The sequence below is a fragment of the Scomber japonicus genome, chromosome 19, assembly GCF_027409825.1.
Source record: "Scomber japonicus isolate fScoJap1 chromosome 19, fScoJap1.pri, whole genome shotgun sequence".
NCBI classification, from domain to species: domain Eukaryota; kingdom Metazoa; phylum Chordata; class Actinopteri; order Scombriformes; family Scombridae; genus Scomber; species Scomber japonicus.
The window spans coordinates 16,837,993-16,856,829 of record NC_070596.1 but is presented as its reverse complement, the minus strand read 5'-3'; positions in this window follow the sequence as shown (position 1 = coordinate 16,856,829).

The following is an 18,837-nucleotide window of genomic DNA, read 5'->3' as shown; positions in this document are numbered from 1 at the left end:
GGGGCGGCCTGAATGAAAAATGTGTAAAATCAAGCACCGTGAGGGCATTGTGTGAAAATTGTGAAGGATTTTCCAAAGCGGCCAAAAATTGAAAAAAACGACAGGGCCGGTAGTGTCGAAAAAGTCAAAAATGGGAAGGGTGGGGGATTGTCCCAAAACTTGCTACAAGGGGCCAGAGGGGCGGCCTGAATGAAAAATGTGTAAATCAAGCACCGTGAGGGCATTGTGTGAAAATTGTGAAGGATTTTCCAAAGCGGGCAAAAATTGAAAAAAATGACAGGGCCGGTAGTGTCGAAAAAGTCAAAAATGGGAAGGGTGGGGGATTGTCCCAAAACTTGCTACAAGGGGCCAGAGGGGCGGGCTGATTGAAAAATGTGTAAAATCAAGCACCGTGAAGGCATTGTGTGGAAATTGTGAAGGATTTTCCATAGGGGTAAAAATTGAAAAAAATGACAGGGTCGGTAGTGTCGAAAAAGTCAAAAATGGGAAGGGTGGGGGATTGTCCCAAAACTTGCTACAAGGGGCCAGAGGGGCGGCCTGAATGAAAAATGTGTAAAATCAAGCACCGTGAGGGCATTGTGTGAAAATTGTGAAGGATTTTCCAAAGCGGCCAAAAATTGAAAAAAACGACAGGGCCGGTAGTGTCGAAAAAGTCAAAAATGGGAAGGGTGGGGGATTGTCCCAAAACTTGCTACAAGGGGCCAGAGGGGCGGCCTGAATGAAAAATGTGTAAAATCAAGCACCGTGAGGGCATTGTGTGAAAATTGTGAAGGATTTTCCAAAGCGGGCAAAAATTGAAAAAAATGACAGGGCCGGTAGTGTCGAAAAAGTCAAAAATGGGAAGGGTGGGGGATTGTCCCAAAACTTGCTACAAGGGGCCAGAGGGGCGGCCTGAATGAAAAATGTGTAAAATCAAGCACCGTGAGGGCATTGTGTGAAAATTGTGAAGGATTTTCCAAAGCGGCCAAAAATTGAAAAAAACGACAGGGCCGGTAGTGTCGAAAAAGTCAAAAATGGGAAGGGTGGGGGATTGTCCCAAAACTTGCTACAAGGGGCCAGAGGGGCGGCCTGAATGAAAAATTTGTAAAATCAAGCACCGTGAGGGCATTGTGTGAAAATTATGAAGGATTTTCCAAAGCGGCCAAAAATTGAAAAAAACGACAGGGCCGGTAGTGTCGAAAAATTCAAAAATGGGAAGGGTGGGGGATTGTCCCAAAACTTGCTACAAGGGGCCAGAGGGGCGGCCTGAATGAAAAATGTGTAAAATCAAGCACCGTGAGGGCATTGTGTGAAAATTGTGAAGGATTTTCCAAAGCGGCCAAAAATTGAAAAAAACGACAGGGCCGGTAGTGTCGAAAAAGTCAAAAATGGGAAGGGTGGGGGATTGTCCCAAAACTTGCTACAAGGGGCCAGAGGGGCGGCCTGAATGAAAAATTTGTAAAATCAAGCACCGTGAGGGCATTGTGTGAAAATTATGAAGGATTTTCCAAAGCGGCCAAAAATTGAAAAAAACGACAGGGCCGGTAGTGTCGAAAAATTCAAAAATGGGAAGGGTGGGGGATTGTCCCAAAACTTGCTACAAGGGGCCAGAGGGGCGGGCTGATTGAAAAATGTGTAAAATCAAGCACCGTGAAGGCATTGTGTGAAAATTGTGAAGGATTTTCCATAGGGGTAAAAATTGAAAAAAATGACAGGGTCGGTAGTGTCGAAAAAGTCAAAAATGGGAAGGGTGGGGGATTGTCCCAAAACTTGCTACAAGGGGCCAGAGGGGCGGCCTGAATGAAAAATGTGTAAAATCAAGCACCGTGAGGGCATTGTGTGAAAATTGTGAAGGATTTTCCAAAGCGGGCAAAAATTGAAAAAAACGACAGGGCCGGTAGTGTCGAAAAAGTCAAAAATGGGAAGGGTGGGGGATTGTCCCAAAACTTGCTACAAGGGGCCAGAGGGGCGGGCTGATTGAAAAATGTGTAAAATCAAGCACCGTGAAGGCATTGTGTGAAAATTGTGAAGGATTTTCCATAGGGGTAAAAATTGAAAAAAATGACAGGGTCGGTAGTGTCGAAAAAGTCAAAAATGGGAAGGGTGGGGGATTGTCCCAAAACTTGCTACAAGGGGCCAGAGGGGCGGCCTGAATGAAAAATTTGTAAAATCAAGCACCGTGAGGGCATTGTGTGAAAATTATGAAGGATTTTCCAAAGCGGCCAAAAATTGAAAAAAACGACAGGGCCGGTAGTGTCGAAAAATTCAAAAATGGGAAGGGTGGGGGATTGTCCCAAAACTTGCTACAAGGGGCCAGAGGGGCGGCCTGAATGAAAAATGTGTAAAATCAAGCACCGTGAGGGCATTGTGTGAAAATTGTGAAGGATTTTCCAAAGCGGCCAAAAATTGAAAAAAACGACAGGGCCGGTAGTGTCGAAAAAGTCAAAAATGGGAAGGGTGGGGGATTGTCCCAAAACTTGCTACAAGGGGCCAGAGGGGCGGGCTGATTGAAAAATGTGTAAAATCAAGCACCGTGAAGGCATTGTGTGAAAATTGTGAAGGATTTTCCATAGGGGTAAAAATTGAAAAAAAAATGACAGGGTCGGTAGTGTCGAAAAAGTCAAAAATGGGAAGGGTGGGGGATTGTCCCAAAACTTGCTACAAGGGGCCAGAGGGGCGGCCTGAATGAAAAATGTGTAAAATCAAGCACCGTGAGGGCATTGTGTGAAAATTGTGAAGGATTTTCCAAAGCGGCCAAAAATTGAAAAAAACGACAGGGCCGGTAGTGTCGAAAAAGTCAAAAATGGGAAGGGTGGGGGATTGTCCCAAAACTTGCTACAAGGGGCCAGAGGGGCGGCCTGAATGAAAAATTTGTAAAATCAAGCACCGTGAGGGCATTGTGTGAAAATTATGAAGGATTTTCCAAAGCGGCCAAAAATTGAAAAAAACGACAGGGCCGGTAGTGTCGAAAAATTCAAAAATGGGAAGGGTGGGGGATTGTCCCAAAACTTGCTACAAGGGGCCAGAGGGGCGGCCTGAATGAAAAATGTGTAAAATCAAGCACCGTGAGGGCATTGTGTGAAAATTGTGAAGGATTTTCCAAAGCGGCCAAAAATTGAAAAAAACGACAGGGCCGGTAGTGTCGAAAAAGTCAAAAATGGGAAGGGTGGGGGATTGTCCCAAAACTTGCTACAAGGGGCCAGAGGGGCGGGCTGATTGAAAAATGTGTAAAATCAAGCACCGTGAAGGCATTGTGTGAAAATTGTGAAGGATTTTCCATAGGGGTAAAAATTGAAAAAAATGACAGGGTCGGTAGTGTCGAAAAAGTCAAAAATGGGAAGGGTGGGGGATTGTCCCAAAACTTGCTACAAGGGGCCAGAGGGGCGGGCTGATTGAAAAATGTGTAAAATCAAGCACCGTGAAGGCATTGTGTGAAAATTGTGAAGGATTTTCCATAGGGGTAAAAATTGAAAAAAATGACAGGGTCGGTAGTGTCGAAAAAGTCAAAAATGGGAAGGGTGGGGGATTGTCCCAAAACTTGCTACAAGGGGCCAGAGGGGCGGCCTGAATGAAAAATTTGTAAAATCAAGCACCGTGAGGGCATTGTGTGAAAATTATGAAGGATTTTCCAAAGCGGCCAAAAATTGAAAAAAACGACAGGGCCGGTAGTGTCGAAAAATTCAAAAATGGGAAGGGTGGGGGATTGTCCCAAAACTTGCTACAAGGGGCCAGAGGGGCGGCCTGAATGAAAAATGTGTAAAATCAAGCACCGTGAGGGCATTGTGTGAAAATTGTGAAGGATTTTCCAAAGCGGCCAAAAATTGAAAAAAACGACAGGGCCGGTAGTGTCGAAAAAGTCAAAAATGGGAAGGGTGGGGGATTGTCCCAAAACTTGCTACAAGGGGCCAGAGGGGCGGGCTGATTGAAAAATGTGTAAAATCAAGCACCGTGAAGGCATTGTGTGAAAATTGTGAAGGATTTTCCATAGGGGTAAAAATTGAAAAAAAAATGACAGGGTCGGTAGTGTCGAAAAAGTCAAAAATGGGAAGGGTGGGGGATTGTCCCAAAACTTGCTACAAGGGGCCAGAGGGGCGGCCTGAATGAAAAATGTGTAAAATCAAGCACCGTGAGGGCATTGTGTGAAAATTGTGAAGGATTTTCCAAAGCGGGCAAAAATTGAAAAAAACGACAGGGCCGGTAGTGTCGAAAAATTCAAAAATGGGAAGGGTGGGGGATTGTCCCAAAACTTGCTACAAGGGGCCAGAGGGGCGGGCTGATTGAAAAATGTGTAAAATCAAGCACCGTGAAGGCATTGTGTGAAAATTGTGAAGGATTTTCCATAGGGGTAAAAATTGAAAAAAATGACAGGGTCGGTAGTGTCGAAAAAGTCAAAAATGGGAAGGGTGGGGGATTGTCCCAAAACTTGCTACAAGGGGCCAGAGGGGCGGCCTGAATGAAAAATGTGTAAAATCAAGCACCGTGAAGGCATTGTGTGAAAATTGTGAAGGATTTTCCATAGGGGTAAAAATTGAAAAAAATGACAGGGTCGGTAGTGTCGAAAAAGTCAAAAATGGGGAGGGTGGGGGATTGTCCCAAAACTTGCTACAAGGGGCCAGAGGGGCGGCCTGAATGAAAAATGTGTAAAATCAAGCACCATGAGGGCATTGTGTGAAAATTGTGAAGGATTTTCCAAAGCGGCCAAAAATTGAAAAAAACGACAGGGCCGGTAGTGTCGAAAAAGTCAAAAATGGGAAGGGTGGGGGATTGTCCCAAAACTTGCTACAAGGGGCCAGAGGGGCGGCCTGAATGAAAAATTTGTAAAATCAAGCACCGTGAGGGCATTGTGTGAAAATTATGAAGGATTTTCCAAAGCGGCCAAAAATTGAAAAAAACGACAGGGCCGGTAGTGTCGAAAAATTCAAAAATGGGAAGGGTGGGGGATTGTCCCAAAACTTGCTACAAGGGGCCAGAGGGGCGGCCTGAATGAAAAATTTGTAAAATCAAGCACCGTGAGGGCATTGTGTGAAAATTATGAAGGATTTTCCAAAGCGGCCAAAAATTGAAAAAAACGACAGGGCCGGTAGTGTCGAAAAAGTCAAAAATGGGAAGGGTGGGGGATTGTCCCAAAACTTGCTACAAGGGGCCAGAGAGGCGGGCTGAATGAAAAATGTGTAAAATCAAGCACCGTGAAGGCATTGTGTGAAAATTGTGAAGGATTTTCCATAGGGGTAAAAATTGAAGAAAATGACAGGGTCGGTAGTGTCGAAAAAGTCAAAAATGGGAAGGGTGGGGGATTGTCCCAAAACTTGCTACAAGGGGCCAGAGGGGCGGCCTGAATGAAAAATGTGTAAAATCAAGCACCATGAGGGCATTGTGTGAAAATTGTGAAGGATTTTCCAAAGCGGCCAAAAATTGAAAAAAACGACAGGGCCGGTAGTGTCGAAAAAGTCAAAAATGGGAAGGGTGGGGGATTGTCCCAAAACTTGCTACAAGGGGCCAGAGGGGCGGCCTGAATGAAAAATTTGTAAAATCAAGCACCGTGAGGGCATTGTGTGAAAATTATGAAGGATTTTCCAAAGCGGCCAAAAATTGAAAAAAACGACAGGGCCGGTAGTGTCGAAAAAGTCAAAAATGGGAAGGGTGGGGGATTGTCCCAAAACTTGCTACAAGGGGCCAGAGGGGCGGGCTGATTGAAAAATGTGTAAAATCAAGCACCGTTAAGGCATTGTGTGAAAATTGTGAAGGATTTTCCATAGGGGTAAAAACTTGAAAAAAATGACAGGGTCGGTAGTGTCGAAAAAGTCAAAAATGGGAAGGGTGGGGGATTGTCCCAAAACTTGCTACAAGGGGCCAGAGGGGCGGCCTGAATGAAAAATGTGTAAAATCAAGCACCGTGAGGGCATTGTGTGAAAATTGTGAAGGATTTTCCAAAGCGGGCAAAAATTGAAAAAAACGACAGGGCCGGTAGTGTCGAAAAAGTCAAAAATGGGAAGGGTGGGGGATTGTCCCAAAACTTGCTACAAGGGGCCAGAGGGGCGGGCTGATTGAAAAATGTGTAAAATCAAGCACCGTGAAGGCATTGTGTGAAAATTGTGAAGGATTTTCCATAGGGGTAAAAATTGAAAAAAATGACAGGGTCGGTAGTGTCGAAAAAGTCAAAAATGGGAAGGGTGGGGGATTGTCCCAAAACTTGCTACAAGGGGCCAGAGGGGCGGCCTGAATGAAAAATTTGTAAAATCAAGCACCGTGAGGGCATTGTGTGAAAATTATGAAGGATTTTCCAAAGCGGCCAAAAATTGAAAAAAACGACAGGGCCGGTAGTGTCGAAAAATTCAAAAATGGGAAGGGTGGGGGATTGTCCCAAAACTTGCTACAAGGGGCCAGAGGGGCGGCCTGAATGAAAAATGTGTAAAATCAAGCACCGTGAGGGCATTGTGTGAAAATTGTGAAGGATTTTCCAAAGCGGCCAAAAATTGAAAAAAACGACAGGGCCGGTAGTGTCGAAAAAGTCAAAAATGGGAAGGGTGGGGGATTGTCCCAAAACTTGCTACAAGGGGCCAGAGGGGCGGGCTGATTGAAAAATGTGTAAAATCAAGCACCGTGAAGGCATTGTGTGAAAATTGTGAAGGATTTTCCATAGGGGTAAAAATTGAAAAAAAAATGACAGGGTCGGTAGTGTCGAAAAAGTCAAAAATGGGAAGGGTGGGGGATTGTCCCAAAACTTGCTACAAGGGGCCAGAGGGGCGGCCTGAATGAAAAATGTGTAAAATCAAGCACCGTGAGGGCATTGTGTGAAAATTGTGAAGGATTTTCCAAAGCGGCCAAAAATTGAAAAAAACGACAGGGCCGGTAGTGTCGAAAAAGTCAAAAATGGGAAGGGTGGGGGATTGTCCCAAAACTTGCTACAAGGGGCCAGAGGGGCGGCCTGAATGAAAAATTTGTAAAATCAAGCACCGTGAGGGCATTGTGTGAAAATTATGAAGGATTTTCCAAAGCGGCCAAAAATTGAAAAAAACGACAGGGCCGGTAGTGTCGAAAAATTCAAAAATGGGAAGGGTGGGGGATTGTCCCAAAACTTGCTACAAGGGGCCAGAGGGGCGGCCTGAATGAAAAATGTGTAAAATCAAGCACCGTGAGGGCATTGTGTGAAAATTGTGAAGGATTTTCCAAAGCGGCCAAAAATTGAAAAAAACGACAGGGCCGGTAGTGTCGAAAAAGTCAAAAATGGGAAGGGTGGGGGATTGTCCCAAAACTTGCTACAAGGGGCCAGAGGGGCGGGCTGATTGAAAAATGTGTAAAATCAAGCACCGTGAAGGCATTGTGTGAAAATTGTGAAGGATTTTCCATAGGGGTAAAAATTGAAAAAAATGACAGGGTCGGTAGTGTCGAAAAAGTCAAAAATGGGAAGGGTGGGGGATTGTCCCAAAACTTGCTACAAGGGGCCAGAGGGGCGGCCTGAATGAAAAATGTGTAAAATCAAGCACCGTGAGGGCATTGTGTGAAAATTGTGAAGGATTTTCCAAAGCGGGCAAAAATTGAAAAAAACGACAGGGCCGGTAGTGTCGAAAAAGTCAAAAATGGGAAGGGTGGGGGATTGTCCCAAAACTTGCTACAAGGGGCCAGAGGGGCGGGCTGATTGAAAAATGTGTAAAATCAAGCACCGTGAAGGCATTGTGTGAAAATTGTGAAGGATTTTCCATAGGGGTAAAAATTGAAAAAAATGACAGGGTCGGTAGTGTCGAAAAAGTCAAAAATGGGAAGGGTGGGGGATTGTCCCAAAACTTGCTACAAGGGGCCAGAGGGGCGGCCTGAATGAAAAATTTGTAAAATCAAGCACCGTGAGGGCATTGTGTGAAAATTATGAAGGATTTTCCAAAGCGGCCAAAAATTGAAAAAAACGACAGGGCCGGTAGTGTCGAAAAATTCAAAAATGGGAAGGGTGGGGGATTGTCCCAAAACTTGCTACAAGGGGCCAGAGGGGCGGCCTGAATGAAAAATGTGTAAAATCAAGCACCGTGAGGGCATTGTGTGAAAATTGTGAAGGATTTTCCAAAGCGGCCAAAAATTGAAAAAAACGACAGGGCCGGTAGTGTCGAAAAAGTCAAAAATGGGAAGGGTGGGGGATTGTCCCAAAACTTGCTACAAGGGGCCAGAGGGGCGGGCTGATTGAAAAATGTGTAAAATCAAGCACCGTGAAGGCATTGTGTGAAAATTGTGAAGGATTTTCCATAGGGGTAAAAATTGAAAAAAAAATGACAGGGTCGGTAGTGTCGAAAAAGTCAAAAATGGGAAGGGTGGGGGATTGTCCCAAAACTTGCTACAAGGGGCCAGAGGGGCGGCCTGAATGAAAAATGTGTAAAATCAAGCACCGTGAGGGCATTGTGTGAAAATTGTGAAGGATTTTCCAAAGCGGGCAAAAATTGAAAAAAACGACAGGGCCGGTAGTGTCGAAAAATTCAAAAATGGGAAGGGTGGGGGATTGTCCCAAAACTTGCTACAAGGGGCCAGAGGGGCGGGCTGATTGAAAAATGTGTAAAATCAAGCACCGTGAAGGCATTGTGTGAAAATTGTGAAGGATTTTCCATAGGGGTAAAAATTGAAAAAAATGACAGGGTCGGTAGTGTCGAAAAAGTCAAAAATGGGAAGGGTGGGGGATTGTCCCAAAACTTGCTACAAGGGGCCAGAGGGGCGGCCTGAATGAAAAATGTGTAAAATCAAGCACCGTGAAGGCATTGTGTGAAAATTGTGAAGGATTTTCCATAGGGGTAAAAATTGAAAAAAATGACAGGGTCGGTAGTGTCGAAAAAGTCAAAAATGGGAAGGGTGGGGGATTGTCCCAAAACTTGCTACAAGGGGCCAGAGGGGCGGCCTGAATGAAAAATGTGTAAAATCAAGCACCATGAGGGCATTGTGTGAAAATTGTGAAGGATTTTCCAAAGCGGCCAAAAATTGAAAAAAACGACAGGGCCGGTAGTGTCGAAAAAGTCAAAAATGGGAAGGGTGGGGGATTGTCCCAAAACTTGCTACAAGGGGCCAGAGGGGCGGCCTGAATGAAAAATTTGTAAAATCAAGCACCGTGAGGGCATTGTGTGAAAATTATGAAGGATTTTCCAAAGCGGCCAAAAATTGAAAAAAACGACAGGGCCGGTAGTGTCGAAAAATTCAAAAATGGGAAGGGTGGGGGATTGTCCCAAAACTTGCTACAAGGGGCCAGAGGGGCGGCCTGAATGAAAAATTTGTAAAATCAAGCACCGTGAGGGCATTGTGTGAAAATTATGAAGGATTTTCCAAAGCGGCCAAAAATTGAAAAAAACGACAGGGCCGGTAGTGTCGAAAAAGTCAAAAATGGGAAGGGTGGGGGATTGTCCCAAAACTTGCTACAAGGGGCCAGAGAGGCGGGCTGAATGAAAAATGTGTAAAATCAAGCACCGTGAAGGCATTGTGTGAAAATTGTGAAGGATTTTCCATAGGGGTAAAAATTGAAGAAAATGACAGGGTCGGTAGTGTCGAAAAAGTCAAAAATGGGAAGGGTGGGGGATTGTCCCAAAACTTGCTACAAGGGGCCAGAGGGGCGGCCTGAATGAAAAATGTGTAAAATCAAGCACCATGAGGGCATTGTGTGAAAATTGTGAAGGATTTTCCAAAGCGGCCAAAAATTGAAAAAAACGACAGGGCCGGTAGTGTCGAAAAAGTCAAAAATGGGAAGGGTGGGGGATTGTCCCAAAACTTGCTACAAGGGGCCAGAGGGGCGGCCTGAATGAAAAATTTGTAAAATCAAGCACCGTGAGGGCATTGTGTGAAAATTATGAAGGATTTTCCAAAGCGGCCAAAAATTGAAAAAAACGACAGGGCCGGTAGTGTCGAAAAAGTCAAAAATGGGAAGGGTGGGGGATTGTCCCAAAACTTGCTACAAGGGGCCAGAGGGGCGGGCTGATTGAAAAATGTGTAAAATCAAGCACCGTTAAGGCATTGTGTGAAAATTGTGAAGGATTTTCCATAGGGGTAAAAACTTGAAAAAAATGACAGGGTCGGTAGTGTCGAAAAAGTCAAAAATGGGAAGGGTGGGGGATTGTCCCAAAACTTGCTACAAGGGGCCAGAGGGGCGGCCTGAATGAAAAATGTGTAAAATCAAGCACCGTGAGGGCATTGTGTGAAAATTGTGAAGGATTTTCCAAAGCGGGCAAAAATTGAAAAAAACGACAGGGCCGGTAGTGTCGAAAAAGTCAAAAATGGGAAGGGTGGGGGATTGTCCCAAAACTTGCTACAAGGGGCCAGAGGGGCGGGCTGATTGAAAAATGTGTAAAATCAAGCACCGTGAAGGCATTGTGTGAAAATTGTGAAGGATTTTCCATAGGGGTAAAAATTGAAAAAAATGACAGGGTCGGTAGTGTCGAAAAAGTCAAAAATGGGAAGGGTGGGGGATTGTCCCAAAACTTGCTACAAGGGGCCAGAGGGGCGGCCTGAATGAAAAATGTGTAAAATCAAGCACCGTGAGGGCATTGTGTGAAAATTATGAAGGATTTTCCAAAGCGGCCAAAAATTGAAAAAAACGACAGGGCCGGTAGTGTCGAAAAAGTCAAAAATGGGAAGGGTGGGGGATTGTCCCGAATGAAAAATTTGTAAAATCAAGCACCGTGAGGGCATTGTGTGAAAATTATGAAGGATTTTCCAAAGCGGCCAAAAATTGAAAAAAACGACAGGGTCGGTAGTGTCGAAAAAGTCAAAAATGGGAAGGGTGGGGGATTGTCCCAAAACTTGCTACAAGGGGCCAGAGGGGCGGCCTGAATGAAAAATGTGTAAAATCAAGCACCATGAGGGCATTGTGTGAAAATTGTGAAGGATTTTCCAAAGCGGCCAAAAATTGAAAAAAACGACAGGGCCGGTAGTGTCGAAAAAGTCAAAAATGGGAAGGGTGGGGGATTGTCCCAAAACTTGCTACAAGGGGCCAGAGGGGCGGCCTGAATGAAAAATTTGTAAAATCAAGCACCGTGAGGGCATTGTGTGAAAATTATGAAGGATTTTCCAAAGCGGCCAAAAATTGAAAAAAACGACAGGGCCGGTAGTGTCGAAAAATTCAAAAATGGGAAGGGTGGGGGATTGTCCCAAAACTTGCTACAAGGGGCCAGAGGGGCGGCCTGAATGAAAAATTTGTAAAATCAAGCACCGTGAGGGCATTGTGTGAAAATTATGAAGGATTTTCCAAAGCGGCCAAAAATTGAAAAAAACGACAGGGCCGGTAGTGTCGAAAAAGTCAAAAATGGGAAGGGTGGGGGATTGTCCCAAAACTTGCTACAAGGGGCCAGAGAGGCGGGCTGAATGAAAAATGTGTAAAATCAAGCACCGTGAAGGCATTGTGTGAAAATTGTGAAGGATTTTCCATAGGGGTAAAAATTGAAGAAAATGACAGGGTCGGTAGTGTCGAAAAAGTCAAAAATGGGAAGGGTGGGGGATTGTCCCAAAACTTGCTACAAGGGGCCAGAGGGGCGGCCTGAATGAAAAATGTGTAAAATCAAGCACCATGAGGGCATTGTGTGAAAATTGTGAAGGATTTTCCAAAGCGGCCAAAAATTGAAAAAAACGACAGGGCCGGTAGTGTCGAAAAAGTCAAAAATGGGAAGGGTGGGGGATTGTCCCAAAACTTGCTACAAGGGGCCAGAGGGGCGGCCTGAATGAAAAATTTGTAAAATCAAGCACCGTGAGGGCATTGTGTGAAAATTATGAAGGATTTTCCAAAGCGGCCAAAAATTGAAAAAAACGACAGGGCCGGTAGTGTCGAAAAAGTCAAAAATGGGAAGGGTGGGGGATTGTCCCAAAACTTGCTACAAGGGGCCAGAGGGGCGGGCTGATTGAAAAATGTGTAAAATCAAGCACCGTTAAGGCATTGTGTGAAAATTGTGAAGGATTTTCCATAGGGGTAAAAACTTGAAAAAAATGACAGGGTCGGTAGTGTCGAAAAAGTCAAAAATGGGAAGGGTGGGGGATTGTCCCAAAACTTGCTACAAGGGGCCAGAGGGGCGGCCTGAATGAAAAATGTGTAAAATCAAGCACCGTGAGGGCATTGTGTGAAAATTGTGAAGGATTTTCCAAAGCGGGCAAAAATTGAAAAAAACGACAGGGCCGGTAGTGTCGAAAAAGTCAAAAATGGGAAGGGTGGGGGATTGTCCCAAAACTTGCTACAAGGGGCCAGAGGGGCGGGCTGATTGAAAAATGTGTAAAATCAAGCACCGTGAAGGCATTGTGTGAAAATTGTGAAGGATTTTCCATAGGGGTAAAAATTGAAAAAAATGACAGGGTCGGTAGTGTCGAAAAAGTCAAAAATGGGAAGGGTGGGGGATTGTCCCAAAACTTGCTACAAGGGGCCAGAGGGGCGGCCTGAATGAAAAATGTGTAAAATCAAGCACCGTGAGGGCATTGTGTGAAAATTATGAAGGATTTTCCAAAGCGGCCAAAAATTGAAAAAAACGACAGGGCCGGTAGTGTCGAAAAAGTCAAAAATGGGAAGGGTGGGGGATTGTCCCGAATGAAAAATTTGTAAAATCAAGCACCGTGAGGGCATTGTGTGAAAATTATGAAGGATTTTCCAAAGCGGCCAAAAATTGAAAAAAACGACAGGGCCGGTAGTGTCGAAAAAGTCAAAAATGGGAAGGGTGGGGGATTGTCCCAAAACTTGCTACAAGGGGCCAGAGGGGCGGCCTGAATGAAAAATGTGTAAAATCAAGCACCGTGAGGGCATTGTGTGAAAATTGTGAAGGATTTTCCAAAGCGGCCAAAAATTGAAAAAAACGACAGGGCCGGTAGTGTCGAAAAAGTCAAAAATGGGAAGGGTGGGGGATTGTCCCAAAACTTGCTACAAGGGGCCAGAGGGGCGGCCTGAATGAAAAATTTGTAAAATCAAGCACCGTGAGGGCATTGTGTGAAAATTATGAAGGATTTTCCAAAGCGGCCAAAAATTGAAAAAAACGACAGGGCCGGTAGTGTCGAAAAAGTCAAAAATGGGAAGGGTGGGGGATTGTCCCAAAACTTGCTACAAGGGGCCAGAGGGGCGGGCTGATTGAAAAATGTGTAAAATCAAGCACCGTGAGGGCATTGTGTGGAAATTGTGAAGGATTTTCCATAGGGGTAAAAATTGAAAAAAATGACAGGGTCGGTAGTGTCGAAAAAGTCAAAAATGGGAAGGGTGGGGGATTGTCCCAAAACTTGCTACAAGGGGCCAGAGGGGCGGCCTGAATGAAAAATGTGTAAAATCAAGCACCGTGAGGGCATTGTGTAAAAATTGTGAAGGATTTTCCAAAGCGGCCAAAAATTGAAAAAAACGACAGGGCCGGTAGTGTCGAAAAAGTCAAAAATGGGAAGGGTGGGGGATTGTCCCAAAACTTGCTACAAGGGGCCAGAGGGGCGGGCTGATTGAAAAATGTGTAAAATCAAGCACCGTGAGGGCATTGTGTGAAAATTGTGAAGGATTTTCCATAGGGGTAAAAACTTGAAAAAAATGACAGGGTCGGTAGTGTCGAAAAAGTCAAAAATGGGAAGGGTGGGGGATTGTCCCAAAACTTGCTACAAGGGGCCAGAGGGGCGGCCTGAATGAAAAATGTGTAAAATCAAGCACCGTGAGGGCATTGTGTGAAAATTGTGAAGGATTTTCCAAAGCGGCCAAAAATTGAAAAAAACGACAGGGCCGGTAGTGTCGAAAAAGTCAAAAATGGGAAGGGTGGGGGATTGTCCCAAAACTTGCTACAAGGGGCCAGAGGGGCGGGCTGATTGAAAAATGTGTAAAATCAAGCACCGTGAAGGCATTGTGTGAAAATTGTGAAGGATTTTCCATAGGGGTAAAAATTGAAAAAAATGACAGGGTCGGTAGTGTCGAAAAAGTCAAAAATGGGAAGGGTGGGGGATTGTCCCAAAACTTGCTACAAGGGGCCAGAGGGGCGGCCTGAATGAAAAATGTGTAAAATCAAGCACCGTGAGGGCATTGTGTGAAAATTATGAAGGATTTTCCAAAGCGGCCAAAAATTGAAAAAAACGACAGGGCCGGTAGTGTCGAAAAATTCAAAAATGGGAAGGGTGGGGGATTGTCCCAAAACTTGCTACAAGGGGCCAGAGGGGCGGCCTGAATGAAAAATTTGTAAAATCAAGCACCGTGAGGGCATTGTGTGAAAATTATGAAGGATTTTCCAAAGCGGCCAAAAGTTGAAAAAAACGACAGGGCCGGTAGTGTCGAAAAAGTCAAAAATGGGAAGGGTGGGGGATTGTCCCAAAACTTGCTACAAGGGGCCAGAGGGGCGGGCTGATTGAAAAATGTGTAAAATCAAGCACCGTGAGGGCATTGTGTGAAAATTGTGAAGGATTTTCCATAGGGGTAAAAATTGAAAAAAATGACAGGGTCGGTAGTGTCGAAAAAGTCAAAAATGGGAAGGGTGGGGGATTGTCCCAAAACTTGCTACAAGGGGCCAGAGGGGCGGCCTGAATGAAAAATGTGTAAAATCAAGCACCGTGAGGGCATTGTGTGAAAATTGTGAAGGATTTTCCAAAGCGGCCAAAAATTGAAAAAAACGACAGGGCCGGTAGTGTCGAAAAAGTCAAAAATGGGAAGGGTGGGGGATTGTCCCAAAACTTGCTACAAGGGGCCAGAGGGGCGGGCTGATTGAAAAATGTGTAAAATCAAGCACCGTGAAGGCATTGTGTGAAAATTGTGAAGGATTTTCCATAGGGGTAAAAATTGAAAAAAATGACAGGGTCGGTAGTGTCAAAAAAGTCAAAAATGGGAAGGGTGGGGGATTGTCCCAAAACTTGCTACAAGGGGCCAGAGGGGCGGGCTGATTGAAAAATGTGTAAAATCAAGCACCGTGAAGGCATTGTGTGAAAATTGTGAAGGATTTTCCATAGGGGTAAAAATTGAAAAAAAAATGACAGGGTCGGTAGTGTCGAAAAAGTCAAAAATGGGAAGGGTGGGGGATTGTCCCAAAACTTGCTACAAGGGGCCAGAGGGGCGGCCTGAATGAAAAATGTGTAAAATCAAGCACCGTGAGGGCATTGTGTGAAAATTGTGAAGGATTTTCCAAAGCGGCCAAAAATTGAAAAAAACGACAGGGCCGGTAGTGTCGAAAAAGTCAAAAATGGGAAGGGTGGGGGATTGTCCCAAAACTTGCTACAAGGGGCCAGAGGGGCGGCCTGAATGAAAAATTTGTAAAATCAAGCACCGTGAGGGCATTGTGTGAAAATTATGAAGGATTTTCCAAAGCGGCCAAAAATTGAAAAAAACGACAGGGCCGGTAGTGTCGAAAAATTCAAAAATGGGAAGGGTGGGGGATTGTCCCAAAACTTGCTACAAGGGGCCAGAGGGGCGGCCTGAATGAAAAATGTGTAAAATCAAGCACCGTGAGGGCATTGTGTGAAAATTGTGAAGGATTTTCCAAAGCGGCCAAAAATTGAAAAAAACGACAGGGCCGGTAGTGTCGAAAAAGTCAAAAATGGGAAGGGTGGGGGATTGTCCCAAAACTTGCTACAAGGGGCCAGAGGGGCGGGCTGATTGAAAAATGTGTAAAATCAAGCACCGTGAAGGCATTGTGTGAAAATTGTGAAGGATTTTCCATAGGGGTAAAAATTGAAAAAAATGACAGGGTCGGTAGTGTCGAAAAAGTCAAAAATGGGAAGGGTGGGGGATTGTCCCAAAACTTGCTACAAGGGGCCAGAGGGGCGGCCTGAATGAAAAATGTGTAAAATCAAGCACCGTGAGGGCATTGTGTGAAAATTGTGAAGGATTTTCCAAAGCGGGCAAAAATTGAAAAAAACGACAGGGCCGGTAGTGTCGAAAAAGTCAAAAATGGGAAGGGTGGGGGATTGTCCCAAAACTTGCTACAAGGGGCCAGAGGGGCGGGCTGATTGAAAAATGTGTAAAATCAAGCACCGTGAAGGCATTGTGTGAAAATTGTGAAGGATTTTCCATAGGGGTAAAAATTGAAAAAAATGACAGGGTCGGTAGTGTCGAAAAAGTCAAAAATGGGAAGGGTGGGGGATTGTCCCAAAACTTGCTACAAGGGGCCAGAGGGGCGGCCTGAATGAAAAATTTGTAAAATCAAGCACCGTGAGGGCATTGTGTGAAAATTATGAAGGATTTTCCAAAGCGGCCAAAAATTGAAAAAAACGACAGGGCCGGTAGTGTCGAAAAATTCAAAAATGGGAAGGGTGGGGGATTGTCCCAAAACTTGCTACAAGGGGCCAGAGGGGCGGCCTGAATGAAAAATGTGTAAAATCAAGCACCGTGAGGGCATTGTGTGAAAATTGTGAAGGATTTTCCAAAGCGGCCAAAAATTGAAAAAAACGACAGGGCCGGTAGTGTCGAAAAAGTCAAAAATGGGAAGGGTGGGGGATTGTCCCAAAACTTGCTACAAGGGGCCAGAGGGGCGGGCTGATTGAAAAATGTGTAAAATCAAGCACCGTGAAGGCATTGTGTGAAAATTGTGAAGGATTTTCCATAGGGGTAAAAATTGAAAAAAAAATGACAGGGTCGGTAGTGTCGAAAAAGTCAAAAATGGGAAGGGTGGGGGATTGTCCCAAAACTTGCTACAAGGGGCCAGAGGGGCGGCCTGAATGAAAAATGTGTAAAATCAAGCACCGTGAGGGCATTGTGTGAAAATTGTGAAGGATTTTCCAAAGCGGGCAAAAATTGAAAAAAACGACAGGGCCGGTAGTGTCGAAAAATTCAAAAATGGGAAGGGTGGGGGATTGTCCCAAAACTTGCTACAAGGGGCCAGAGGGGCGGCCTGAATGAAAAATTTGTAAAATCAAGCACCGTGAGGGCATTGTGTGAAAATTATGAAGGATTTTCCAAAGCGGCCAAAAATTGAAAAAAACGACAGGGCCGGTAGTGTCGAAAAATTCAAAAATGGGAAGGGTGGGGGATTGTCCCAAAACTTGCTACAAGGGGCCAGAGGGGCGGCCTGAATGAAAAATTTGTAAAATCAAGCACCGTGAGGGCATTGTGTGAAAATTATGAAGGATTTTCCAAAGCGGCCAAAAATTGAAAAAAACGACAGGGCCGGTAGTGTCGAAAAAGTCAAAAATGGGAAGGGTGGGGGATTGTCCCAAAACTTGCTACAAGGGGCCAGAGGGGCGGGCTGAATGAAAAATGTGTAAAATCAAGCACCGTGAAGGCATTGTGTGAAAATTGTGAAGGATTTTCCATAGGGGTAAAAATTGAAAAAAATGACAGGGTCGGTAGTGTCGAAAAAGTCAAAAATGGGAAGGGTGGGGGATTGTCCCAAAACTTGCTACAAGGGGCCAGAGGGGCGGCCTGAATGAAAAATGTGTAAAATCAAGCACCATGAGGGCATTGTGTGAAAATTGTGAAGGATTTTCCAAAGCGGCCAAAAATTGAAAAAAACGACAGGGCCGGTAGTGTCGAAAAAGTCAAAAATGGGAAGGGTGGGGGATTGTCCCAAAACTTGCTACAAGGGGCCAGAGGGGCGGCCTGAATGAAAAATTTGTAAAATCAAGCACCGTGAGGGCATTGTGTGAAAATTATGAAGGATTTTCCAAAGCGGCCAAAAATTGAAAAAAACGACAGGGCCGGTAGTGTCGAAAAAGTCAAAAATGGGAAGGGTGGGGGATTGTCCCAAAACTTGCTACAAGGGGCCAGAGGGGCGGGCTGATTGAAAAATGTGTAAAATCAAGCACCGTGAAGGCATTGTGTGAAAATTGTGAAGGATTTTCCATAGGGGTAAAAACTTGAAAAAAATGACAGGGTCGGTAGTGTCGAAAAAGTCAAAAATGGGAAGGGTGGGGGATTGTCCCAAAACTTGCTACAAGGGGCCAGAGGGGCGGCCTGAATGAAAAATGTGTAAAATCAAGCACCGTGAGGGCATTGTGTGAAAATTGTGAAGGATTTTCCAAAGCGGGCAAAAATTGAAAAAAACGACAGGGCCGGTAGTGTCGAAAAAGTCAAAAATGGGAAGGGTGGGGGATTGTCCCAAAACTTGCTACAAGGGGCCAGAGGGGCGGGCTGATTGAAAAATGTGTAAAATCAAGCACCGTGAAGGCATTGTGTGAAAATTGTGAAGGATTTTCCATAGGGGTAAAAATTGAAAAAAATGACAGGGTCGGTAGTGTCGAAAAAGTCAAAAATGGGAAGGGTGGGGGATTGTCCCAAAACTTGCTACAAGGGGCCAGAGGGGCGGCCTGAATGAAAAATGTGTAAAATCAAGCACCGTGAGGGCATTGTGTGAAAATTATGAAGGATTTTCCAAAGCGGCCAAAAATTGAAAAAAACGACAGGGCCGGTAGTGTCGAAAAAGTCAAAAATGGGAAGGGTGGGGGATTGTCCCGAATGAAAAATTTGTAAAATCAAGCACCGTGAGGGCATTGTGTGAAAATTATGAAGGATTTTCCAAAGCGGCCAAAAATTGAAAAAAACGACAGGGCCGGTAGTGTCGAAAAAGTCAAAAATGGGAAGGGTGGGGGATTGTCCCAAAACTTGCTACAAGGGGCCAGAGGGGCGGCCTGAATGAAAAATGTGTAAAATCAAGCACCGTGAGGGCATTGTGTGAAAATTGTGAAGGATTTTCCAAAGCGGCCAAAAATTGAAAAAAACGACAGGGCCGGTAGTGTCGAAAAAGTCAAAAATGGGAAGGGTGGGGGATTGTCCCAAAACTTGCTACAAGGGGCCAGAGGGGCGGCCTGAATGAAAAATTTGTAAAATCAAGCACCGTGAGGGCATTGTGTGAAAATTATGAAGGATTTTCCAAAGCGGCCAAAAATTGAAAAAAACGACAGGGCCGGTAGTGTCGAAAAAGTCAAAAATGGGAAGGGTGGGGGATTGTCCCAAAACTTGCTACAAGGGGCCAGAGGGGCGGGCTGATTGAA